The sequence below is a fragment of the Lycorma delicatula genome, chromosome 9, assembly GCF_047948215.1.
Source record: "Lycorma delicatula isolate Av1 chromosome 9, ASM4794821v1, whole genome shotgun sequence".
Lineage (NCBI taxonomy): Eukaryota > Metazoa > Arthropoda > Insecta > Hemiptera > Fulgoridae > Lycorma > Lycorma delicatula.
Window position 1 is genome coordinate 47,407,440 of NC_134463.1, and position 27,196 is coordinate 47,434,635.

General features: G+C 30.9%; 3 non-coding genes across 3 annotated transcripts; all 3 read right to left on the reverse strand.

The window, feature by feature from the left end:
* Positions 1–24,711: 24,711 nt before the first annotated feature.
* Positions 24,712–24,783, reverse strand: TRNAM-CAU (transfer RNA methionine (anticodon CAU)). Its single transcript has one exon. It is a non-coding gene; the product is annotated as a tRNA-Met (tRNA).
* Positions 24,784–25,287: 504 nt separating this feature from the next.
* TRNAM-CAU (transfer RNA methionine (anticodon CAU)) lies at positions 25,288–25,359 on the reverse strand. The gene has a single exon. It is a non-coding gene; the product is annotated as a tRNA-Met (tRNA).
* Positions 25,360–25,554: 195 nt separating this feature from the next.
* TRNAM-CAU (transfer RNA methionine (anticodon CAU)) lies at positions 25,555–25,626 on the reverse strand. Its single transcript has one exon. It is a non-coding gene; the product is annotated as a tRNA-Met (tRNA).
* Between the last annotated feature and the right edge of the window lie 1,570 nt (positions 25,627–27,196).

The following is a 27,196-nucleotide window of genomic DNA, read 5'->3' on the forward strand; positions in this document are numbered from 1 at the left end:
GGAAAATGACCGAATGAAAGTTTAAGCTTGACAGAATGTGTTTTTATTTCATTTTTTTTTTTTGCATAGTATTGAAGATGGAATTGTCAGTATAGTATCATGTAGATAAAGTCATACATGCTCCTAAATAATCTTTTTTGTAGAAAAAAGAGTATTCACTAATTATAAAAATAAATTTAGTGAGAATTTATCTTTTGAAACAGCGTTGTTGTATGCATGAACAATGTTCAATATAAATATTAAATAAATCATGAAAAATACTTTACTAGATTTGTTTTGATTTCATTTTTTGCATAGAAGTAAAGATGGAATTGACCATAGAGTTTCATGTAGAATTAATAAAAACGTCTTATATGGAAATGAATAAGAAACTTTATGATGTAGCCAAATCGGATGAAAGTTTAATCCTTTCTGATTTTCTTCGCATATGAATCCAGTAGATGTTTCCGTAAGCTGTTCTTTTCATCATTAAACATTCTCTTTTTAATTCAGCAGCAAATTTTTTTAATAAGGAAAAGAAGCATTAATTTAAGTAAAAATTTATTACCTTGAGCTGTGGAATACTACAATTCACCAATACTTTTAGTGTAATAATACTACTTTACACCTGCCGTGTAATAGTACAATTAATATAAAATCAACTTATGTTACAGTAGTTGTTAGAAGTAGTAACCACGAACATCCATACATATCTGGACGGGATTCTGCTTCTTCAAAATTCTCACAAGTTGTTCATATAGAATTTCATGGTGAAATCACGAATACCAATATAAAAATCCTGGTGGCTGGGGAGGTTTCCTCGATAAATATTGTTCATAACCCCAGTAGTAAACATCTGGTGGGATTAAGTCCAGAAAACTTGGTGATTACAAGCCCTTTAAAGTGACTCAATTTCCGAAAACCTTTTGCCGGAACTTCATGGACTGCTTGGCTGACGTCTCATCGTTTTGTTGAATCCAAGTTTTAATTTCATCTCGGTTAGCTCTCCTAAATGATTTCACAATAAATGCAAAACTTTTTGTTTCTGCGATGAATATTATTAGGCTGACTATTCTTTTCCTGGATATCGCAGTTCACACTCCAATGGTCTGGTCATGTAGAGGAATTTCATATATAGCATATGGGAGACAATAAACATGAGTTTTGTGCGTACAGGTACTTTCATAAATGAAACTGTGCCTCATCGGTATAGAAAATATACTCCAAAATGTCGTCAAAATTATCTACTAAAAACCGATTAAACCATTCTTAGTAGTGAATTCGCTTTCTCCATTGTGAGACCAATAACTTTTGAACTTCTGTCATTTTATGTGAGATGAGACTGAGTTTTCTACGAACTGCCTTGTGTGCGGTTGTAAGACCGATGTTTTTCTATCGGAATGACTTTCGAATGGGCTTGTTAAGACTACGAAAACAGCTGATAAACTGTTACTAAGCAGCAGCTTTTATTTATCGAGTACTGATATTCTACCGCTTTGCTTTTAGACCTTTATCGTTTTTTTTCTCTAAATCTCTCGTTGAGGCTCTCACACTATTCGATTAGAAATCGATATACTTGGAAATCTAACGAGAAACTCATCTTTCATAATCTGTCATACTCACCTTGCTCATGAAAAACGTAATCAACGAAAAATATTCCCTGTTATAAAGTTAAGTACCACTCTGAGCACAAATGGAAAGACATGTTCTCAATTGTTCAAAGGCGACGAATACACAGTGATCAATAAAGAATCAGACAAACCGTCCCATTTTAAGTTGTCTTAAGTTATTCTCGTTGATAATCCCGCGCAGTGTGCAGTGTGCGGGATTATCAACTTTGTAGAAAATATTATTCGCAGCGAACGGAATACGATCTCTCAACATATAATCGTCTAATATATAACTGTGTAGTTATTTTTCGAATTTACTACACAAATACAATTGAAGTGCTAATTCACAACCAGGGAAATATTTTAGTATTATTCTATTTTTTATTTTTCAATTATATACAGTTAGAAATTTATGTTGATTATGCCTTTTATTTTACTTTGTTAGAAATCAGCAGTCCTTTTATTTCCTTGATAATATAATATGGTATTTGTATATACTTTATTCCAAATTGTATGTAATTGTACTTATAGATCTATAGCAGTTCGGTTAGTACTATTAATTTCAACATTTTATAGAATTTTATCTCATACTCGGTCCAAATCTTCTCTAATCGTTTATATATATATTTATTTTTATTAATACATTGGTAGAAATCGATTATAATTCATTAACCGGTAAATTAAAAGTCTAGAAAAAAGCAATTCTATTTGTTACAGACATGTTTTTAATACGGTCAACATATTTATTTTAGTAGACCTATTCTTAAGTTAAAAAAAAAAAAAAAAAAACAACAAAAAATACTGAAAATGCTTAATAAAATAAACTTAATACTATTAGTAGACTTTGAAAAACAGCTTAAAAATTAAACATAAAAAAAAAATTATATTTCCATTTTTTTAATTAAATTTCTAATTTTTGAATTCGGCAATTAATAAGTTACAAATTATTGATAATTTATTTTCTTTTAAATTAAAAAAAAATTGTTCTTTAATATTTTCTACAGTTTTAAATTGGTTTTATGCTATAAAAAAGTCATTTTTCATTTAGCTAATTTTTCGCTCTTTTATTATAAATAAGTTATTAATTTTAAGAATAGTTTATTTTTTTTTCATCTTTCTTTCTGTTATTGAATGTTATTAAACAGGGAAACATGTCAGTTGTTACGTAATGTAGACGTTACGTAACGTCTAACGTTACGTAACGTCTACGTCTAACGTCTAACGTCTAACGTCTAACGTTATGTAACGTAGAAAATCAATTAATTTTATTTATTTAATTATAATTAAATTAGTAATTATGAACGTTGACGAACAATGGAAGAGATACCACTCATGAATATTTATTTATAAAAATTATTCTAGCAATCGTATAATTCTTGTCGATCTCTATTAGGAGTAGTGGCGTCTCTGCCTTTCATCTGAAAAGTTATGGGTTTGTATCCTGGTTAGTTTTGGCGTTTTTCATATGTTAAACAAGTTATTTAACATCAAGAAGCGTAATTTAGTCCTAGAATGTTGTTTTTTGGTGTATATAATTGAATAACAATAAAAATACGTACCTATTTTTTTTTTTTATACAAGAATATATATATATATATATATATATATTATACTTTCATGTTAATTTTTTTTTAATACTTCGAGCAAAAATTAATTTTCACTGTTTCTACATCTATTTTCATGTTTTTAAAAGCGTATGATATATTTTTTTTTAAGTAAAAATATTTCAGATTTAATTCCTATGAAAGTTCTTCTCTACCGGTGATGTTTTGTGTTTTTATTTACTGAGATATATATGGTAAAAATATAATGGAAATACGAAGTACATAACTTTTTTCCTTTTTTTTTTGTATAAAGAAGAAAAAATCCAAAGAATATCAAATTCTAAAGAAGAGTTAAAATTTTTGTTTCTTTATTTCTTTTCACTGCTTAGTGCTATGTTGCATTTTACTGATCTCTCAAAAAATAAAGAATTTCGTACTACATGTATATTTTTAGTAAATACATAAATTATGGTATATTTCACTCTTAAAGTTATGTAAATTTTCAAACAAAACTATGTAGATGAAGAAATCGTGCTTCGTTTGTGTCTACCTTATGCATACGCATTGATGTGTAAAGTAATACATGTGAGTAACTAATGCAAAGAAGCTAAAATATTTATATAGGCCTATATACAAAAAAAAATCATCCAAAGATATTTGTATTAATATATAAAATATCATATCAATCTTATCTTTACAAAAACTTCATCTCAACAAGCTTTTCTTATTCCTTACTTCTTTTTCTGAATATTTTATTTAAAATTTATCAGGTCGCTACGAATCGACCTGAATCTTTTAGTTATTTAAATAATTAAAAAAAACTATTTTTGTGATCGTTTATTAAATAACTCATTATATTTTCTATTCCAAATATATTGATTTATTTTACAGGGTGAACATAAATTATTCAGCGCATTTAGGGTTTAAGAAAAAATGAACAAAGCAATGTAGCGCGCATTGATTTTTTTCAAAGATTTGTTTTAATAATAGAGCTGATGAGCTGATGATCAGCTCAGCTGATGATGAGCTTGTGTTATTAATAAGCTGATGATCACCTTAAATGAACACGCCGGCGCTTTGTAAAAAGATCGGGCCGGGATCTTTGTTGCAGGAAAACGCATTGAGAGTACTGTGGTTCCATGAAAGCAGATCTTTTATAACTATTCATAGATGTTTTAGTCCAGAGTACCGGCGTGGTCCTTGTAATAAATACGATATTAAATAACGGTAGTATCAGCAATTTATAGAAAAAGGAAGTGTAGTACACAAAAAGGTGCTGCAAACCTCCTGCCTTCGAAGAAGTTGTGGATGAATAAGAGAAACCTTTCGGAGAAACCCGAGGAAATCGACCCGTCCTGTGAGTTTACAACCGGGAATACCGCAGTACCGACAATTGTAAAGGTTCTACACAAGCACCTAAAACCTCCTGTACACAAAATTCAGTCGGTGCTTGCAAATCGAAGATGATGATAATCGAGGCTGTTACAGTTTTGCCGTAAAATGAACAAAGAAAGTTTTTAGAAAAGGTAATCAATCTTATGTGATGAAGATACCTTCCACGTTTCTGGTTACATTAACCATCATAATCGTCAGATTTCGGTTAGCGAGAACCCTCATGCCGTTTTGACAAACACAATGTGATAGCCCGAAAATTACGTTTCGATGTGCGTTGAATGCTTATGAACCAACGAGCCAACGGTTACTAGCTTATATAGACATGTTAAAGGAGTATGCAATGCCAAAAATTGAACATCGACAATCTAACGTTTACTTCCAACATTATTGGGCACCACAATACTAAGTTTTACATGTCAGAGATTATGTACACGAAGAATTTCGTCAACGTTTGATCGGCCGTAATGAACCTATATTCTAGCGATTTCCTGACGTTACGCCATTTGATTCCTTTGTTTGGGAGTTTTTTCAGTCACGATTTACGTACAAAATGTTGTCAACATCAGTGAACTAACAAAAAGAATCAAAGATGTAATTAATGGGATTAAGTCCAGATATTCATCCTAATATGTAGCGTGAGATTGAATATTGTCTAGAAACATTTACGCGCCATAAATGGTGCTCATGAGGAAACTTATTTGAAGTTAATAAATGTAAAAAAAACTTTTTAAATGCCCTGTTTAACAATAAAACATTCATGTTCGTACATTGCTTTGTTGTTTTTTATTAATAACTAAAATGTTGAATAATTTATGATCACCCAAAATTTAAATAACCAGTCTCAGTTTTACAGAAGATTATTATTTTCACTGAAAGTAATGATGTTCTGTAGATACTGATAGTTTCCATAGTAAAGATTTAATTTATTCGATTTATTGTTGCTGGAATTTTAATACATTTTGAATGATTATGTATAGTAACAATCGATTATGGCGAAGACAATGGGAAACCACTTGTTTCCCCATTGATTTCTTTATGTCTTGTATGGAATTGTTTACCAGTGTTGTGATTTTAAAATGTGACATTTGTCATATATTATATTGTAGTAACTTTGACGCTTATGGGAATAACAGGCAGAGAAAATTCGATTTAAATTTTTTTTTCTTTTTTCATATTTACAAAGTATATTTTGATATATTGATATTTTGAATATTACAGATTAATTCATTTTAATGATAGAATGGAATTTCTATACTTTCCTCAAGGCTTTATTTATTTTAAATTAAAAAAAAAAAACTCTTACGCAGTTCTACGCAAAGAAACCAACTTTTCGTTTCTGATGCCCTCGTTATTTTGCAGTGATTTTCAGAGCACAACTTACTACATATTTTCAATTAACGAGTAGACCCTAAAGACAAACATCAAGTTTGAATTCGCTCACCACTATATAAGCTCGGTTTGCAACGGGATTCATTTCATAAGGGGGTATGAAAAATACACAATCACACAGTCAACATAACCTTAAATTATTTTCGACCATAAATTGAGCGTAACTTAAGAATGACTCAACCAATCTTCGTAAAATTTTTACATGCACTACATCAGATAAACTACTAAAACAGATTTAAATTTAAATGAAATTGATCAAGTAGTTTTGGTCATTTTTGAGCCAAAAAATTTCATTCATAGGCCTATATATATATATATATATATACATATATTTGGTTAGCTCCCGCCACCACCCCATTCGGTCGCCCTAGAGCATAGACCAAATGTTCCGTGCCAAATAACTGCTACTGTGCCTCAAAAACAGATTTGCGACCTCGTTATTCCTAACGCTCCTAGTGAGCTCCTATCTCGCGTGAGCGGTTAAGCTGGGTGCCGTACAGCACCCGCTTTATGTGCCCCTACCGCTCACTTGTCACATTAAAACTAGATCTGGGAGGCGCACCCCTTGTTACAATTTAAAATTAAAAAAGTTATAAGTTAAAAAAACGGCAATTATATATATATATATATATATATATAGCATCTTAAGTGAATGGTATTATTTCTGTACCTCTCATATCTCCAGGCGTAAAGATAATTAATTTTAATCCCCCTCACTCCCACCATGCGACTGAAAGTAACACAGTACTTTTTTCTTCGTAAAGTCGGAAAAAAGGAATTGTTTAGTTTTATTTCACTACGAGTATATTAAGTTTAGGGTTTGTAGAAAATATAGTTTGAAAGTGCAAGTTCGTTCAAGATACTGGGTTTTCTGTCTTTTTAGAAATATAGTATAATGTTTTAACAATTAATTTTTGTTTATTTTTAGGGGCTATATAGTGCTCAGTTTTTATTTCAGCTCGTTTGAGCAATCAATTTGAATTAATCGATTGAATTAATACTTCATCTATTTAATATAGATGAAGTAGAATCATAAATCTAGAAAAAACCTCCTTCTTATTTTTATGTATGTTATTATTATTAACTTTCATAGGCTTAGTAACTTTTTTAACTTGCTGCCTTGAGTTTATAGTGTTGCCAGTTTTATAGGAATGAATTCAGTGATAAAAATGATCTAGTCACAACTTACGCTGGCCAAATTCTTCCTTCGTTGGAGGTCTTTGGACCGTCCAAATTAGCACGGGATCGAATTTTCAACTTCTAATAAGTTTGGATGTCTTTTTATTCTCTCTTGACATTTCAATTTAAAAGATTATATGTCAGCTAAAGTTGTAAGTTCCTAATATTTAGATTAAGTATTTCATTTGTGATATACTAAGGACTGTCTTAGATAATGTGAACAGTTCCTTTTTATACTTGAAACCTTTGTATTATGTCAAAGTTTTAGTCGCATTCTAAACGCCATAATTTAATTAGTTATAACCAGACAGGGTATTATTTTAAATTAGAAAATCATTGTTTTCTAAAGATAATTGTTAACGTTATACCCAGAAGCCAGTGAAGTTACCTCAGTTTAATTCTAACTATTTAGCTTATACTACACACAGTACACCCATGTTACTCCTATCAGAGTATACCCGTAAGTATTTAGCTTCCACAGATTGTAATTTCATACTGACATTTTACATCACTTTCGGGCATGTTTCTCTTTTGATAATAAATGAAACCTGTTGTAACTTATTCTAAATTACGTAAACCCATTACTTTATACGTCAATATTGAATGTTATTCAAGTAAAACCTCTTTTTACGATGTTTGTAAGACTTATTTGTTTCGTCTTCAGGATAGCTATAGCTGCACTCACAAAAGTGATTATATCTTGATAATAAAGAAAATAAAACAAAAAATAAATAAATAAACGTAATAATATGATAATAGAAAATATCAAAATTTTTTTTGTCGCTTTTTTATTTTATTTTACTTAATCATTATTTTAATTAAATTTTAATTCGCTCATATTTTTGTTTATGATAAATTAGTGGATCCGGCAATGCTTCCCTATTGCTAAATTTTAATGTAAGAATTAAATAATTTTGTATTATATTTGTCATATGTAATCCATTTCATTAATTTGTTGTGCTGTTTCATTTCTTCTGTTTTTCGCATCCTCTTGGTTCGAATCGTTTATCGACCAATATTTTTTTTTCGGTTTGGACGAATTGTTATTTTTAGATTATAAAACTTTTTCTTCTATAAGAATATTGATATTTTTATTTCTGTTCTTTTAAAATTTTTGTAACTTACGAAACTAATGAAACGTATAATATTACGGAAACAAATATAGTATAATATTAAATTCACTATTAATTTTCTTTCTTTCTTCTTATGACCCCTGGAATATTTACCATAGTAAAAATAGTATAAAACGTATAAAACATTTTAACTAAATACAGGGTGTCCAATATAAAACGCAATCCATCATTCAATCATCCATGAAATTTCAAAAGTCAAGCTTACTCCCTTACTCGTTACTGAAATGGACTCGTCCTACATCTGAACATCGCGGCGATGCAGTAGAACACTACCGATAGTAACAACAATGCAATCATAACGTTCAGTTTATTTTTTGAGACACGATGGTGTTTTCGCTAGATAAACGTGTTTACATTGTTGAGTCGTACTTCAGTACGAAATCAGTGGTTGCAGTGCAAGATTTGTTTCGCCATAAGTACTCAGATAAACCAGCTCCTAACAAAACATCAGTATTAAGGTTAGTTGGAAAATTTAAAGAGACTGGTTCTGTTAATAACAAGGAACACAAAAGATCTGCGTCAGTGTTGAATACAGATACAGTCACTGAAACCAAAAACCGATTACTCGCCTCGCAAAATAAATCGATCAGACATTTATCTGCTGAAATTAATTTGTTTAGACAAATTAATTTCAGCAGACCAACTGTTCATCGAGCGACCAAACAATTACAATTACGACCTTATCCCATTCAAACGGTTCATCAACTTCTTGAGCCCGACAAAGAAAAACGGCTACAATATTGTCAATGGTTCCGTCGATTACTGCGTGAGGGAATTAATGTTATGGATTCTTTATTTTACACAGATGAAGCACGGTTTCATTTGGATGGCTACGTAAGCCAAAACAGTAGAATTTGGAGTGCTGAAAATCCCCACGTTTATCACGAAAAACAATTACACCCGCAAAAGTTGGGCGTGAGTGCGCGATATCGCCGAAGAAAATAATCGGTCCTATTTTTTTCGAGTACACCATTAATGCAGAAGATATCAGGATATTTTATTGCAGTTAGTTGCACTCTTGGAAGAGGAAGACAGACATTGCTGGCTACAACATGACGGTGCGACATCGCACTACGCAGGTTCAACTTCTGATTTCGTTGAGGAATTCTTTGGTAATCGAGTTATCGGTTGAGACTAGTGGCCACCAAGATCTCCAGATTTGACTGCCGTGGATTTTTTTCTATGGGGTTACCTCAAAGAAAAAGCCTACAGCAACTAACCACGAAAACTTGAACAATTGAAAGTCAATATTGAACAAGCTGTATTAAATATCCAGCCACAAACTTTGAAAAAAGTTGCAAGAAACGCTGTAAAAAGAATTGAAGCTTGTATTCAAGAAGATGGCGGCCACTTCCAACATTTACTCTAAATGAAAGGTAATGGAAGGTAATAATAAAAATTACGTTTACATTTACACATGCCTTTTTATTATTTCAATACCTACCAATATAAGGTAGGATTCCATTTTATATGGAACACACTTTAATGTCGTATATATCGAGAGGTGACGTCTATATCGATATCGATCGTTGGCTATGTCAATATCGAGTTTAACGGACAGTTATTATGGGACACCAATATTTTGCCGTTTTAGACGCTTTTTTTTACATCTTGGATCTCCGTTTGTTATTGCTTCAGAGGATGAGATGAATGTTTTGTAGCGTGTGAAAATGCCATGTCTGAGAGGGATTGGAACCCGGGTCCTCCGGATGAAAGGCCGAGACGCAACCATTTGCGCAACGGAGGCCGGCATTTAAACATGTTAAACAATAACATGTAAATACTCCCCGGAGAAAAAATAATTGGGAAATTTTCAGCGAAATCGCTTAAGTAGTTTTTGAGTTATTAGGGCCACACACGAAACGAAGATTGTCTTTTGTTTTTATAGATTTTATAAAGTTATGTATTAATTAATATAAAAATAAAAACCATATTTTTGTTTTGTTTTAAGTTGTAATAAAACCACTAGTTTGCTTTATATGACAATTAAGTAAATTAGTATCAACTATGGATTATATTGAATATTGGTTTTTTTTTTGCTTCAGTCACTTAAATGATTTGATGCAGCTCTCCAAGATTCCTTATCTAATACCATTCGTTTCATTTTAGTTACTCCCTACGTCCTGCATCATTAAAAATTTGTTTTACATATTCCAAACGTTGTCTGATTACACAATTTTTCCATTCTACCTGTCCCTCCAACATCAAACTGACTATTCCAGGATGCCTTAATATGTGGCCTATAGGTCTGTCTCTTCTTTCAGCTACATTTTTCCAAATGCTTCTTTCTTCATCAATTTGCCGCAACACCTCTTCATTTGTCACTATATCCAAAAATCTGATTTTTAACATTTTCCTATAGCACCATATTTCAAAAGGTTCCAATCTTTTCTTCTCAGGTACTCCAATCGTCCAAATTTCACTTCCATATAAAGCTACGCTCCAAACGTATACTTTCAAAAATGATTTCCTGATGTTTAAATTAATTTTTTATGTAAGCAAATTATATTTCTGACTGAAAGCTTGTTTTGCCTGTACTATTCGGCATTTTATATTGCTCCTGCTTTGTCCAACTTTAGTTGGACAAATAAAACTTTAAGTTGGAGTCTAAATCCCAAATAACATAATTCTTCTACCCCCGTAATCTTTTTTCGTCCTATTTTTATATTCAGTGGTCCATCTACATTATTTCTACTACATTTCATTACTTTCGTTTTGTTCATGTTTATTTTGATGAGATAGTTTTTGCAAAGGACTTCATTCATGCCATTCATTGTTTCTTCTAAACCTTTTTTACTCTCAGTTAGAATTTCTATATCATGAGAAAATCGTAGGATCTTTATTTTTTCATCTTACACTGTTACTCCGGATCTAAATTGTTATTTAGCATCATTAACTCTTAGTTGTTTAAAGATTAAAAAGTATCTGGGATAGGGAACGTCCTTGTTGGACTCCCTTTTTTATTACGGCTTCTTTCTTATGTTCTTCAATTATTACTGATGCAGTTTGGTTCCTGTAAATGTTAGCAATTGTTCTTCTGTCTCTGTGTTTTAACCCTAAGCTTTTTAAAATGCTGAAAATTTTATTCCATTCTACGTTATCAAATGCCTTTCTAAGTCATGTATAAATGCCATGTATGTTAGTTTACTTTTCTCTAATATTCCTTCAATCATCCTTCCTACTACTGATCTCAGTGCTAAAATTGCTTCCCTTGTCTTTATACTTTTCCTGAAACCAAATTGGTCTTCACCTAACACTTCTTTCATTCTTCTCCCAATTCTTCTGTACAGAATACTAGTTAAGATTTTTTATGCATCAGCAGTTAAGCTAATTGTTCTGTATTCTACACATTTTTTTTGCTCGTGCTTTCTTCGGTATCATGAGAATAACATTCCTTTTGAAGTCTGACGGTACTTCTCCTTTTTCGTAAATATTACAAACCTATTTGTATAAGCTATCTATCGCTTCCTAATCTGCACTGCACTGTAAATAATTCTGCAGGTATCCCGTTTACCTCAGGAGCCTTTCTCCTATTCAAGTATTTTAATGATCTATTAAATTTAGATCTTAGTATTGTATTTCCCTTTTACTAACTTTCTGAATAGAAAATAAATCATAAAATTAAAAATGCCTACTATAAAATTGGGAAGAACCTCTAATTAAAATTTCCATTAAAATTTCTATATAATTTGTTTAAAATTATTTGATGATATTTAATATACATAATCTGAAAATTTTCCACTAAGATACATGTTCAGCTATTTTTCCATAAAAGAATTCTTATGTAATAGGTGGATATAAATTACCGACCGATTATAAGTAAAAAAAATCCCTTTCGGCGCGCCGGAAGGCGGAGATAGATTTCACCGGTGCTATGTAGGGAATAAAAAAGATTTCCGCCTTAAAATTAAGAAAAACTTCAAATTTACTCAATACGATAATGGTTGCATGTGAAAAAAGTTTCACATGTTTAACATACGAGAAGTCCCATCTTACAATTCCAGCAACATTTTGGTCATCCCTTGCCGTAAGAGTTGGTCATATCAAAAATTATTTAAGACAAAGGTTTTAGATAATGTCTAGAGGACTAACGACCACTTTAAACCTATCACTATTTTGCCCATTAAGGGAGGTATGATGCTTTTTGTCTTCAAAACCATATTTTTTCCACCCCCTGAGCCAGTGGTTGGTGATATCAAAAAACTTTACTTACATAAGTTTTAGGCCCTTATCGAAATAATGTTAGGAAATTTAAACGAATTAGATATTTTACTTAACAAAAAAATTGTAGCTATATTTTGTTTTTTCGAAAAAGCTACCCTATTTTCATCCCCATGGTCCAATTTTGGTCGTTAAAAAACTCGACCGAGATTTTGGATTGAGTTGTTTTAGGAAACAATTTGAATTTGATTGGCGCAAAATTACGGCAGTTATCATGTCCACAAGAATAGTGAAGTATGTATATATATATCTATATACTTCATACTAAATGAATATATAAAATTTTGAGCTGACGGTGGTTTTGGGGTCTGGGGGATGTGAAACGCGAAGATATGTCGAAATTTTCCGGGAGTAGAATCATGGTAGCCACTACAATAGGTAGCTTTCTTATGACATCTACGTAATAGAATTCCTAGAAAAGTTTTATTTTATTCGTTTGAAGAAATAAATTTTTTTTAGAATTTATGCTGATACTGACCGTGTAAATAGAAAAAATACTGAAAGTAGAAATGTTTCAGTTTTTTGTTTTACTATTTATTTATTAATATTATTATTTATTTATTTTTGGTTATGAAACAGCGGGTGCATCAGTAGCTGTAGTCATTAGCCGGAGGAAATTGATAGCGTATGAAAACATAACATACCTGACCGGGATTTATATGTTTATATATAAAAAACATATAAATCCCTTATATAATATATATATATATATATATATTATATTTATTTATATACATACAGTTTATATACGTATACATATACATACATATATATATTTGTTTATTTTTTTTTTTAATTTAAAATTTTGAAAAGAAAAGCTGATACTATATCCAAATAACGCAGCAAAATCAATACGTCGAACAAAATGAACAATGTCATTTCAAAGATATAGGCAACGGAAAGTTTATATTACATGAGCATTTTAACCAAGTTAAATATTTTAACTAAGTCATATTGGCATAAAGCCTTCACGGATCTAATAACAATGGTCCGAATTTAAGGGACTCCGGACTTCTACATTACACTGTAATGTAATGATCTGCATTGGCCGAACATACTATTTTTTTTTAATTTTATTTTTTTTGGTTTATTTTTATTTTTTGTATAAATTTCATTATGAACTAAAATCGACTTGTATTTGCAAATTAGCAGCCGCATGAATAAGTGATTTGTAATTTATACAACTAAGAATTCATTTTTGTTAACTACTATGTTTAGTAAATAAGTTCCTTTTGCAATTTTCATAAAACCAGATTATTCCGATTGTATGTAATCCCTTACAACTGAAAACAGATATAAATCTACGTAATGTGCACAAAATAAAATAAATTAAATTAAAGCAAAATCCCGTTTGCATCTAAGATTCTTAAAAGATATTTCTCAATAATTTACAGACATATTTAATCATGAATTACCAAGCTAAGTACTAGAGATCGCTGCTACAAATTAATCACTCATCTAACTATCTTGGCAGAGGTATATATTTTTTTTAAATCACTTATATATCGAGAAAAATAATTAATTCAATTTTTAAAATGATATTTAAAAAAATGTATATGTAATTGTAATTGTGAGAACTCTTACAGGACGTGAACTGTGATTCAAAATAACAATAAAGTAAAAATAACTGTGGAATACGATAAGCTGTTTAAGTCTTACTTCGCTTACACCCGATGTTAGATATCAGGTTATAAATTTACAAGTGAAATCAATGTTAATTAAAATTTTAATTCAATTAATCAATCAATTTTAATTAAAACTCAATAAAATCAGCATTAAAAGAATCATTTGTTTTAGCCAAGCAGATTATGTTTTTGAAGTCAATTTTACACAAATAGACAAAACGTTTATAACAAAATTATGGTATTATTAACGTAATTATAAATATTAAATAATAATTAATAAATAGATTGCAATATTAGAAAAAAAATGACTTATTACATTGTTGTTTAACATGAATGAACAAGAATTCTTTTTTTTTAATACAAACGACGATTATTTGTGTGCACATGGAAATCTATTTATAGCGATAATATAGTTACAGAAATGGATCAAGGTTTTTCGACTTCTTAGATGTATTTTATATCATCTTATTCATTTATTTCAATGAAATTTAGACGGATGATGTATCGTTATCTTATCTCTTGTGTTTTTTTGTCACGTAAGTTAGATACTATACTGCATATACTGTGTATGTTTATTTGCTGATACATATAGTCCCAAGTGGAATTGCTCTACTTACATATATTTTCATATGTATATACATTTATTATTTGCTGCTCCGAAAATATTATAAGGTAACCTATATTATTATTTACGCATTACTTCTATATTTTAAAATTTTTCTTTGTATACATGGAAATGGCAAATTATGATTTTTTTTTTTTTACTGAATTTTTTTCGAAGAAAAGTACGGTATTACTTCGGTCGTTTGGGGGGGGGGGGGATAAAAATGGATATTTATACGTTTTGAAGTAAACCCGTCATTTAAATTGCGGTTTCCTACACACACACATATCTCTCTCTCTGGGCGCGCAGAGACAGAGAGAGAGAGAGAGAGAGAGAGAGAGAGAGAGAGAGACAGACAGACACATACACACACACACACACACACACACATATATATATATAAAATATATAGAACTATATATAAAAATAAAAATTTGACCGTGGCAAATTAGAATCATGGTTCATTATGATGCTACAAGTTGAATCGTTGACGTTTTACCTCCTACATTTATTGTTAGAAATATTGTTTGGCGTATTTAGGTGGTTAGGGTCATGACGATTGTGTATGTGTTTGAGTGAGGCAAAAGGAACCATATTAAAATAATGAAAAATTGGTTTTCCTGTGCAGAACTGCGCAAGAACGTTTTTCATTATTTCCCTTTTCCTTACTGGTTAGATTGTATTACGTTAAACAGAAAATTCCCTCCTGGAATCTTTTAATACTTTCAATTCCATTTCAAAAATAATTAATTCATCGTCGAAATATTTATATGTATGGAAGTGTAGGTGTATATATTAGCGCATGCACGCGTTTATGCATCTATAAAGTCAATTTAAGGAATAATGATATTCTCATTAAATGTTAGTTGCAATTTTCGATATTCCGGACCTGATAAATAACAGACAATTAATATTCCGTATCCGGATATGGTTTTGAGAAAAATGTAAAAAAAAAATATATTCTACTTTTTTTTTTGATAAACTAAACGAAATTCATTGTACTGAAATACAAAATTGAAACTTTTTCCAAGAGAAAAAAAGGAATCGACAAGTAAAAAAAAAACAAGGTAAAAGGCATTTACTTGTTAAATAATAAATTATAAAACAAATGTAAACTTAATCCGATATACCCATTGTTATAATACGTTGAAAAAATTATATATTACGATCATTTGACGTTTTTACGTAGTATAATCACCCAAAAAGAAAAAAATTCATCGAAGTGATTGACACAAATTTGTTATTTTTTAATTTGCCAAACGTTTTCAGTCTCGTGATCAGTTATCAAAATTCAATACTGTGATTAGATTTAAACGATAGAATATGATTTGATTGAGCAATTCAGTATTTCGACTAGTCGATTCAATAAATCGACTTCTAGACCAAAGTGGTGATTTCTAGAGAAGTGTAGTTTTAAACATTGTATTATTGATATTGTTAGATATATTGTTTCTACGACTACGCGAATTCCGTGTAAGAGATCCTTGAAAAACAGAATATTATGACCGGCTATAATGTATAATCAGTACATTACACTTGCTTTATATTCTATATTCCAAACTCTAGAAATCTGAGACCAAATTATAGTCTTCTAGATTATAGATTTTAGTGACTCTAGAATACATTTTAAGTAAAATCTAGAAGTTTTATGATTACTTTCTACAACCTCTAATTCCGAGGAATTATAAATCCCTATTCCTGATGGGTAAACTTAATGGAAAATAGGATAAAATGTCTTCATTCCGTCGATTAACATGTAAGACGTGCTCTGCTCTTCCCAGGCCCTAATCTCACTAACCATCATGAAGTCTTTTCCTTTTTATAAATTTTCCAGCGTGATATTCTGAGTAGAAATGGCTGGTGATAATTTGTGTACAGCACTAGCCGGTCGGGGCTCCATCCCTGGACCACCGGGATCCAGGTCATCCCAGGCGAGTCCCGAGACATCCAGGGGTCTCCGCAACCTATCTCAGTTGCCATGGTGACAGAAGTATAATAACGAGTTGAATTAAATGAATTATTTTTTCATTAATGACTATCTTTAATTCACAACATCATCCCCAAGGCAGCTAGAACTTCAATTTCTGGGCTAATAAAACCTTTCCTGAGATTAACAAAATCTATCCAGCAAATTTGAAAGAAGTCGGTCAGTTGTTTCACGCGTGATGCGAAAACAAACAGACAAATTTTCGACTTTAGAGAGGTCCTTTGAATAGCCAAAACTGATTTGCCCGTCTGCTTTGGATGTTATCTGTTTCTAATGACAACCACCTATTGTTTATCTATTAGCGACTCCATGTTAGATACTTCACTCTTTGTACATTTAGTGAGCTGAAGATTTTCCCCTGACTTTGTCAACCGAATTGTCGGCTGGTCTAGCTTGATTGAGCTTAATTGAGTTGAGCTTGATTGTTCTATCTAATCATATGACATCATCCGATTACTAATAATCTGACACATTTGTATATAAAATGCAAACACAACAGTACTAGCACACTACACGCAGAAGTTGGCGAGGGCAAAGTTTCAGCTCACGTATTTTATTTTACGATAAGTACAATGTTCATTTTTGAGACTGTCCTTTCTACTTCTAGTTCTCAAAACTTTGCCTTTCTTAGACATTATTAAATATACTTAATTTAAAATTGGTTTCGATAATTTTTTTTTATCTTTTTCATCGGTTACGGATACCATTTGTAAATCAGATTCGGCACTTCGTAATATTTTCACAATCAGTTATGATAAAATAATTCTATATTTTATTTTTATTTTATATTTATTGAGTAGATTTAGTTATAGAGCCTTTATTTTTTTAAAACTTTGTACAAAATTAGCGAGATCTATTGTTCACAGAATTTCCGCATGTTGAATTATTAAATGGTTGAAATTAGTTTCTTAATTTTTTTACTTCCTTGTACGAAGTAAAAGAAGTATTGTGATCACGAAAAATTTCAGCTTTCAGATTTCAACGGAAATATCGATTTTCACCATCACTGAATCCATTTTGACTAGTTTAGGCGTGACGTCTGTACGTCCATCATGCGTATTTGTCTCGCATAACTCAAAAACGATTAACCGAAGGATGTTGAAATTTTGGATTTAGAAATATTGAATCAGTTGTGCATATCCCCTTTTGATTGCAATCGGTTGGATCAAAAGTGTTGAAAAAAGCCCGAAATCAAAAAAGGAATTGATTATGGACTTTTTCTTAACTGCAGTAAGTACGCATTGAGACCTTTTCTACGGTATAACAAACTTGTACTTATTTTTATTGGTTCCAGAGTTATAGCCAAATGAAATTTTAATTAATGAAGTATTTGGATTTTACAAGAGAAAGGCATATCTGTTCGAATTAGACTTATTTTTTATCTTTTTTTTTTATTTTAATTTAACTATATTGATTTAACAATAATTATTAATATTTCATTGTAAAAAATGTTTTACAATAAATAATAATTCAATTATAACAATAAAAAAAAAAAATGAAAAAAATATCAGAAGATATTAATGAAATAAATTTTTATATACTCTTCAGTTTAAGAAAAATGTGTGTATGTAATTTAATACGGGTACAAGAAAGTTATATGGTATCCACATCAGATTTTTTTATAATATTATGCCTTTATTTTATCGATATCATCTTATTTTTCTCACTCCCATTAAATCAGAACTTTTTCTTTCGCGTAATTATCCGGTTATTAGTGCGGCTAAAAATTACCATTTAAAAAAAAAGGAAAAGTATTTAATATCATTTTAGTTTAAAAAGGAAGTGAGGAGTCAGACAGTCTCTGAGTAAATATATATTTTCTAAAGTACCAAAAAAAAAGTTAAAAAAAAGAAAGAGGTAGTGAGTAGGTAAGAATGAAAAGGATTTTTAAGCCGAGTGATAGAGAAAAGAATTTTTCATTACATCACTAGCTACCAAGTGTTTGTCATTGCTATTTTCTCTTATGAATGACAATGATGTTTAGAAAGTTACCTTAAGACAATTTGAAACTTAAACTGAGTTCTTTTTATACAAAAAAATTAGTAGAAGAGAGAGAGAGAGAAAGAGTGAGCCAAATAGGTAGTACGTGAAACCAGAATTTTAATGCATTTTCTTCTTTATTTTTCTAAAATAAGTTCAGTTAGAGTTTTTGATAGTTGACTGAAAATTTTGAAGTAAATGTTAACTCTTTTTATCATTTTATTTTATTATATTGATTTTTATTCCTGTTTTTATTATGTAAAATATTTTATAACAGTTTATTTGATATAATTATAAAAATCAATTATATAAATTTAAAAAAATCATTGAGTTAAAACACGTTAACAAACACTATTTTTATATAAACTGGAAATACTATTCACATGTAAATCTTCCAGTTTTCTGTTTAAGAGGATTGTATTACAAGGTGATTTCACAGTTTTTATGATTCCTTTTAAATACATTCACAGGAAGGGATCATTCATAGATATTAAAAATAGGCATATTACATATTGACCTCTGAACAGGAAGACACCAACTTTGTAATGATTTCGGTCGCCACAACACTCCCTCCGTTTCTAGCCCCGATGGGCTTTATTCACAAGAGATTATGGTCTTATAGATTCTTTAAATTTGATTACATATCGCAGTTATCAGTTCAACCTCATTGAGGATGCCACCGATGTTAATGCCTCGGTAGATATTTCCATCGGTGTGTTTTGAATTATCTGTAGATTTCTTCTAAAACATTTTCGATCATCTATTCATAATTTGTAACCTTCTCAACTAAGTAACCGTTTCTTGGAAGCGCGATCCCCGCGCCTAATTCTAACATCGAAGAGTACAAAATAACCACTTTCAAAAACATTTCAAACTGTACTGCACTGTCAAATATATATATATATATTTTCACTTGAATCTACTGTAAACGTCTAAAATTGTGTTCTCATACTTCTTAAATACTTTTTAGTCGTAGCAATGACAATTTTGTCCAGTAATTACCCAGATACAATCATAAATTCATCAAAGACAACTAAAAAGTTTTACAAGGATGCAAACACTAACTTCTCCGCACTGGTCCGGTTTCGGGAACGAAGCCAATGTCTTCACCCTCCCAAACCGCATCTTTATTACAGAGTTCCTAACATCCTTGTATGTATAAATTTATATATATATAGTGATTTTAAAATGATTTTAAAACATTGTATATTATTTCTACTTGCACAGTAGAAATAAAAACAAGGATATCAAGAAGTAAGCAGAAATTTAATAATAAGGGAAGACTACTGTGTGGAAAATGTAATTTAAGAGTTAAGAAAGAGATTAATGAAATGTTTTATTTGACGTATGATGCTCTTTGGAGCTGAAATATAGACGATGATGAGAAAGGCAAACAGAAGACGAATTGAGGCTTTTGAGATGCGGGTAGTGTGCAGAATGATAAATGCCACATATCAAGACCATGTAACAAATGAAGAAGTATTAAGGACAATCGGATAGAACTGGAAAATACTAAATGTGGTTGAATATAAGAAAAGGAACTGGCCAGGAGTATGTATGATAAAAAGGTGTTTATTATTGGATGCGATGGAAACGCTTAGTGAATGTAACGAAAGGAAGAGGAAAAGAGATTTCAGATAATGGATGGGATTAGGGAAAAGGGAAAATATGCGGAAACAAAGAGATTTGCAAAGAATAGAACAAGGTGGAGAGCATAGCCGCGACAGGATCGCCCTAGTGACAGAATACTATGAATGAATTTATATATGTGCAGATTGATAATCATAGTATAACATTTGCTGACATTAGTATGACATTTGGTGAATTACATAAATAAAATAAACACTACAGTCAAGTTGTTTACTTATTCTCTCATCCCGTATAAATTTGAGCTGTTTCAGGTATGGGAAGAAAGACGTAAAGAGCAATGAAAATATACTTGGTGAAGATTATTATATACTCCTATGAAAAAATTTTGCTTTTTCACTGTCTTAACTCCATCGCAGATTTTATACAACCTTCCTTCAATACATAAAATTTGTAAATGTAAAAGATAAAATTTATTGATGATGTAACTTCACAGGTAATACCTTTGGAATAAATTGATCGGGTTGGGGAAAAAATGCTTGAATATGGCCCTACTATTATCACTGAATCATTGCAGATGATCTTTATATTGTGGTTTACTTAGGGATGATGTCGGATTGGTTTATCGTCAATTCCCAGAATATAAAATAATATCTTATACTTTAATGTAGGCTCCAGAGTTTGACCATTTCTTTTCTAAAGTAATAAATACTTCACTTATGTGAGAAGTGTAGACATTAATCAAAGACTAAAAATTGCATAAAACAGTTAGGTTTTGAACGCACTCGTAGCAAAGCGGATGAAGTAATTTGTAGATTCATTCTCCTCCACATCCGGTTTGTTAATTAAATAATTAAAACAGCCTGTGTGCGTCAACTGAACTTTCTGATCTTAGACGAAAGAGTAATACCAAAATATTGTAGTATTTCATTAAATTATTAGAACGACAAATCGATACAACTATGGAATGAATGGTTAAAGAATAAATAATGTGGAAGTGGTGTGGGTAATGTTACACAATCCTCTTTTGCTGTCTGCTTGTTGTACTACTATTATAATTCTTAGAATTATGGAGTTTGTATGGGAGGGCCATTAAGTATATTAGCTGCAGCATAGGGAACGTACGTCTGTACTTAAGTCGTCTTAGTGGTGTTGTCATTAGTGATTCCAGATTCATTGAATCCTAACAACCTCTCAAATAAATTCCCATTAAGCAATTCTTGGTATATTTATTTCTTGTATAAGTCGCGTAATTCCGGTAACTTCCAATTGTAAAAAAAAATTAAATTATAACAATAAAAAAAAAAAAAATGAAAAATATAAGAAGTTATTAATGAAATAAAATTTTATGCACTTTTCATTTTAAAAAAATGTGGATAAGCAATTATTAATAGGCGTACAAGTACGTCATATGGTGTTCACATCAGATTTATTGAAATAGCTGATTATTCGTTTTTGTTTTCATTTTGTTGATGGTTACATCACAATGATTTAAAAAAAAAAAATAGTGTTAGATAAATATAAGACTTATATTTATTTAAAGAGTAATAAAGAGACTTTTACTTTATCCTAATTTTTAACGTAAGATTGTTGAATTAATAATAATTGTTAAAATATTTAATTTAAATAAAAACTAATACTTTCGAAATTGTGTAACTGCCCAGTTTATTAAACAACTGGAGGATCGTATCTCCTTTCAAATGAAATAAAGTTGAAATGAAGTGCAAAAAAAATGTGTACGTTATGTGGTGTCCAGACTTTTTAAGTACCGTTTTGATATATGTTCGGTACAGCGTGGCTATCGCCATTTCGTGCATGAGGACTGAATAAGTACATCTACTAGCTTGCTACAGACGGCATTACGTGAGTTTTTGTCTTCGTTTGCAGTTTCCTGTGCGTTTTTAAAATGCCTCTGAATATATTAAGCGCCGCTAATTGTGATATACGTGCTGCAAATCGTTCCTTAAATGTAAGAGGTACGAAAGCGGCTGAAATTCAACGACAGATTAGTGAAGTGTACGGGAATATTCGATGAACAGCTAGAAAGTGGATCAGCGTATTTAATGAGGGCGGTGCCAAACGTACACGATGTGATACGGAGTAGACAACCCACTGTGATTACTGACAATCTTGTACAGAGAATTAATGAACAAGTTCATGAGAATAAACGGTTTACGATTTCATCAGTATATAATGAATTTCCTTCAATTCTATGACTACAATTTCACTGTCTATGACACTGTGTCAGTACGCTTAAATTATTGGAAATGTGTCAAGCTGGGTACAAAACATGCTGACTGAATTGCACAAAAACAAAAGTTTTGCCAGTGGTTTGAATTTTCTTATAATATATAGCAACGAAGGCGACCCATTTTTAATCCGAATTGTTACCACTGACCAGACATGAGTGTCTCACACTACACCGGGATCAAAAAAACAGTCCGTGGAATAATACTCAACAACTCTCAAGAAAATGAAGTTCAATAAAATATTCTCAGCCTGGAAAATCATGTGAACTGTGTTTTGGGCAAGACAGTGGCCGTTGCTTGTTGATTTTTTCTCGGGGTGAAACAAGAAAGGCTGATCATATTGTGACATCTTTATTAAACTGACGGTGACGATGACGTCAAAAAAGTATGGTTTTTCTTATATTCTCAAGCGGGAGAGTTCTATGAAGATGGAATGCAGAAGTAGATCACAAGATACAAGTGCCTTAATTTAAACGGAAATTATCTAGATTATCAGATTCAGTATCTCAGTAAAGGTACATTAAAAAAAAAAGAATAAAATGACACATTCGAGTTATGCGGTTCATCAAATGGAAAAAAAAATTGTCTAACAAAATTCGAGGTATTTTTTTAAAGTACTCTTTATCTAATTGAACTAAAATATGTTTTCACGCTTATTTTTCCCCAATTTTCATTTTAATGTTAGGTTAGGTCGTGTTAAGAACTGTAAACGTAGTTCGTTGATTTTGTCGCCTCTTACTGACGAAGATCCTGTTTAGCCTCCGGTAATTACCGTTCAGGTATGATATGATAATACTTAGAGGAATAGATAATACTTCAGAGGATGAATGAGGATGATATGTATGAGTGTAAATGAAGTGTAGTCTTGTACAATCTCAGTTCGACCATTCCTGAGATGTGTGGTTAATTGAAACCCAACCACCCAAGAATACCGGTATCCACGATCTAGTATTCAAATCCGTGTAAAAATTACTGACTTTAGTAGGACTAGAACGTTGGAACTCTCGACTTCCAAATCAGCTGATTTGGGAAGACGCGTTTCCCACTAAACCAACAGGTGGGTTACCGAAAAAGTTCTAACTCTAGAGTTTTTAACTCCGTGATATAAATGTATCATACGCACATGCATGAATTGAATGAAATAATGAATTTTATTTCTATGTTAGGGCAACTTACGAAAACGTGTTGTAATGGCCGAGTAAGTAAAAAAAAAACACTTATTAAATTTATTTGGCCTGAAGAAGAAACAAATATATATGACAATAATCTTTAATTCCATTATGATATTATTTATTTAAAAATTTTTTATTGCTTATTTCTTGATTCGCTTACTTTATTCGTTCAAACATAATTTGCATTTCTTTAAACGTAATTATTAGATGAACCATTAATAATAACGGTTATTTATCTATAAATAAATATCTATAATATATATATATATATATATATATATATATATATATATATATATGATAATGAATGTTTGTCCGTTCATCCGATAGCGATGAAACTTTGGGGAATGGTTGGACACATGCCAGGGAAGGTTTCTGAATCAGTTTAGACCCGCTAGGTGGGTTCAATCGAGATATTTCGAAAAATTGTATTTATGGTTTGCCTCATATTCAGAATACATGTTACTTACATGGAAAGAATTATCTCTGCAAAAAATGAAAACCCGCTAGATGGCGCTGGAGTTGAGATATTTAGAAAAATTATATTTATGGAGCGATTTGGTTCATATTCAGAATATGAATATTAGTTACGTGAAAAGAAATATTTTTGCAAAAACTATACCCGCTAGGTGGTGCCGCTGTCGAGATATTTACGAAACAAACAAACAAATATACAAACAGGCTTTTTTTTTATTTTATATATATATATATATATAAAAAAGGCATATTCGTATGTGTGTCCGCTAAAGACCAAAAAACTAATGGACCGATTTACGCGCGGGCAAAAGGGAAAAATGGAAAACGGGAAAGGGTAAAAAGGAAACTGTGAGAGGGGGAGAGAGAAAGGTGAAGGGGAGAAGTTCGGAAAGGGAAAAGGGGAAGGAGAATAAGTGAAAGGTAAAATTTGCGAAGTTCAGTTTTTTAATTTTTTTAACTAATTTTCAATCTCTCTCTCTCTCTCTATATATATATAAATATATATATATATATCAATAGAGAAGCATTGCCGGGAACTGCTAGTTATGAAAAAAATTGATTATTTATGAAAAAAAAAAATTAGCAGAGCGTGGTTTCGATCCACGGACCTCTGGGTTATGGGCCCAGCACGCTTCCACTGCGCCACTCTGCTTCTTGACCACCAGATACGATTTTTACTAGTATGACATCTACATGACACCAAAATTTGCAACCCCTAAACATAATCCGTTCCTCGACATTGGTTTAGTATATTCATACAAAATAAATATATATATATATATATATATCAATATCAATAGAGAAGCATTGCCGGGAACTGCTAGTTATGAAAAAAATTGATTATTTATGAAAAAAAAATTAGCAGAGCGTGGTTTCGATCCACGGACCTCTGGGTTATGGGCGCAGCACGCTTCCACTGCGCCACTCTGCTTCTTGACCTCCAGCTACGATTTTTACTAGTATGACATCTACATGCCACCAAAATTTGCAACCCCTAAACATAATCCGTTCCTCGACATTGGTTTAGTATATTCATACAAAATATATATATATATATATATATATATATATATATATATATATATCAATATCAATAGAGAAGCATTGCCGGGAACTGCTAGTTATGAAAAAAATTGATTATTTATGAAAAAAAAATTAGCAGAGCGTGGTTTCGATCCACGGACCTCTGGGTTATGGGCCCAGCACGCTTCCACTGCGCCACTCTGCTTCTTGACCTCCAGCTACGATTTTTACTAGTATGACATCTACATGCCACCAAAATTTGCAACCCCTAAACATAATCCGTTCCTCGACATTGGTTTTGTATATTCATACAAAATATATATATATATCAATATCAATAGAGAAGCATTGCCGGGAACTGTTAGTTATGAAAAAAATTGATTATTTATGAAAAAAAAATTAGCAGAGCGTGGTTTCGATCCACGGACCTCTGGGTTATGGGCCCAGCACGCTTCCACTGCGCCACTCTGCTTCTTGACCTCCAGCTACGATTTTTACTAGTATGACATCTACATGCCACCAAAATTTGCAACCCCTAGACATAATCCGTTCCTCGACATTGGTTTAGTATATTCATACAAAATAAATAAATATATTTTATCTCACAGTACATATAGTAAATTTAAGATTTTTTAAATTTTATTATCTTTTTTTAAATAAAAAAAGAATCTTATTTCCTGAGATAATAAACCTAAATATTAAGATTAAATTTTATATCTCTTCTTGCCGAGAAGGTACAAATATAAAATTTTTATAATCGCATGTGATCAGATTAGGTTTTACGTGACAGGCCAGATAACTCTTTCTGCAATTCGTATATCAACCAATTGTTACCTCCTACGGGTTGTGCATTGATAGGATATTTACTTAATTTCTCTTTATATATTGTAACAAATATTTTTCTTGGTTTTTTTTTTACCTTAATTCAATATTCATAGTTTGCTTTTTTTACCTTACATATAACGATGCTAGTCTAACACATAAAATCAACACAATCAGATAAACAACTAATAATATTTATGTCAGATGTGTAAGCCCTTTTCATCCCTTTGGTGTTCATTAATCAAAAAAATAATTTAATAATAATTTACTATATTTTTGGAATAGTAATGACAATTTCAAAAGCCCTTATCTTATGCGATTAATATGTCTTTGGTTGTGATTTTGGCTATTTCATTTAAAGGTATATTTAATATATTTTCCCCCTCAGTTATTGTTTTTTGCTTGAGATTTGAGAAATCGACTTTTATATGAAAATTTGTATGATGTCTAAATACGAATTATATATGCCGTTTGATTAATTTTTGTTAAAATTGGTCTAGATAAAAGGGGAATGTCCATGGAACCCGTTTTAAAACATTTTCTCAAAGACTAGAGTAATCATAATTCTTTCTTTGCATATCTATTTAGATATTCAAAGAAAGTATTTAAAGTAAGTTATTTAAGTATTTACATAAGTAAGTAAAAACGTTTAAGTTTTTTACTTAAGTAAAAAACATAAAATTTAAGTAAGTAAAACCTATTTACTTAAGTATGTATTTAAAGTATTTATTTTAATGTTCTATTTAATTATCGTATGAAATAGTAATCTTGTCAATGGTAGGCAGTTGCAAAACCGAGAAATTAAAAACATTTTATCTCTTATGTTTTATCAGTTGTAAATGTTTTTACTTCTTTTAATCTCAATTTCCTTGTACGGTATACGTCTGACAGCAATTTCTCCCAAACTGCTTAAGGTAAAGGAAAATAAATAATTAATAAGCAATACAAAAATTAATTTTTTAAAATAAGACTATATAAATTTGCCTTTTATCAATATCATGATTCGCTCTAGGCATAGGTTGACTGACATTATGAAAGCTAATTTGTACGTTATTATCTTTCGTAATAGTAAATCAATTATTTCATGGAATCAAAATACTATATTACAATCTATTTGAGTGAGTCATTATTTACAATTTTGTACACTTCACGATAACAGATCCTTCAGTAATTTTGTTTTCTACAAACAGTTCGTTGACTTCCTCTAAAGATGATTATAA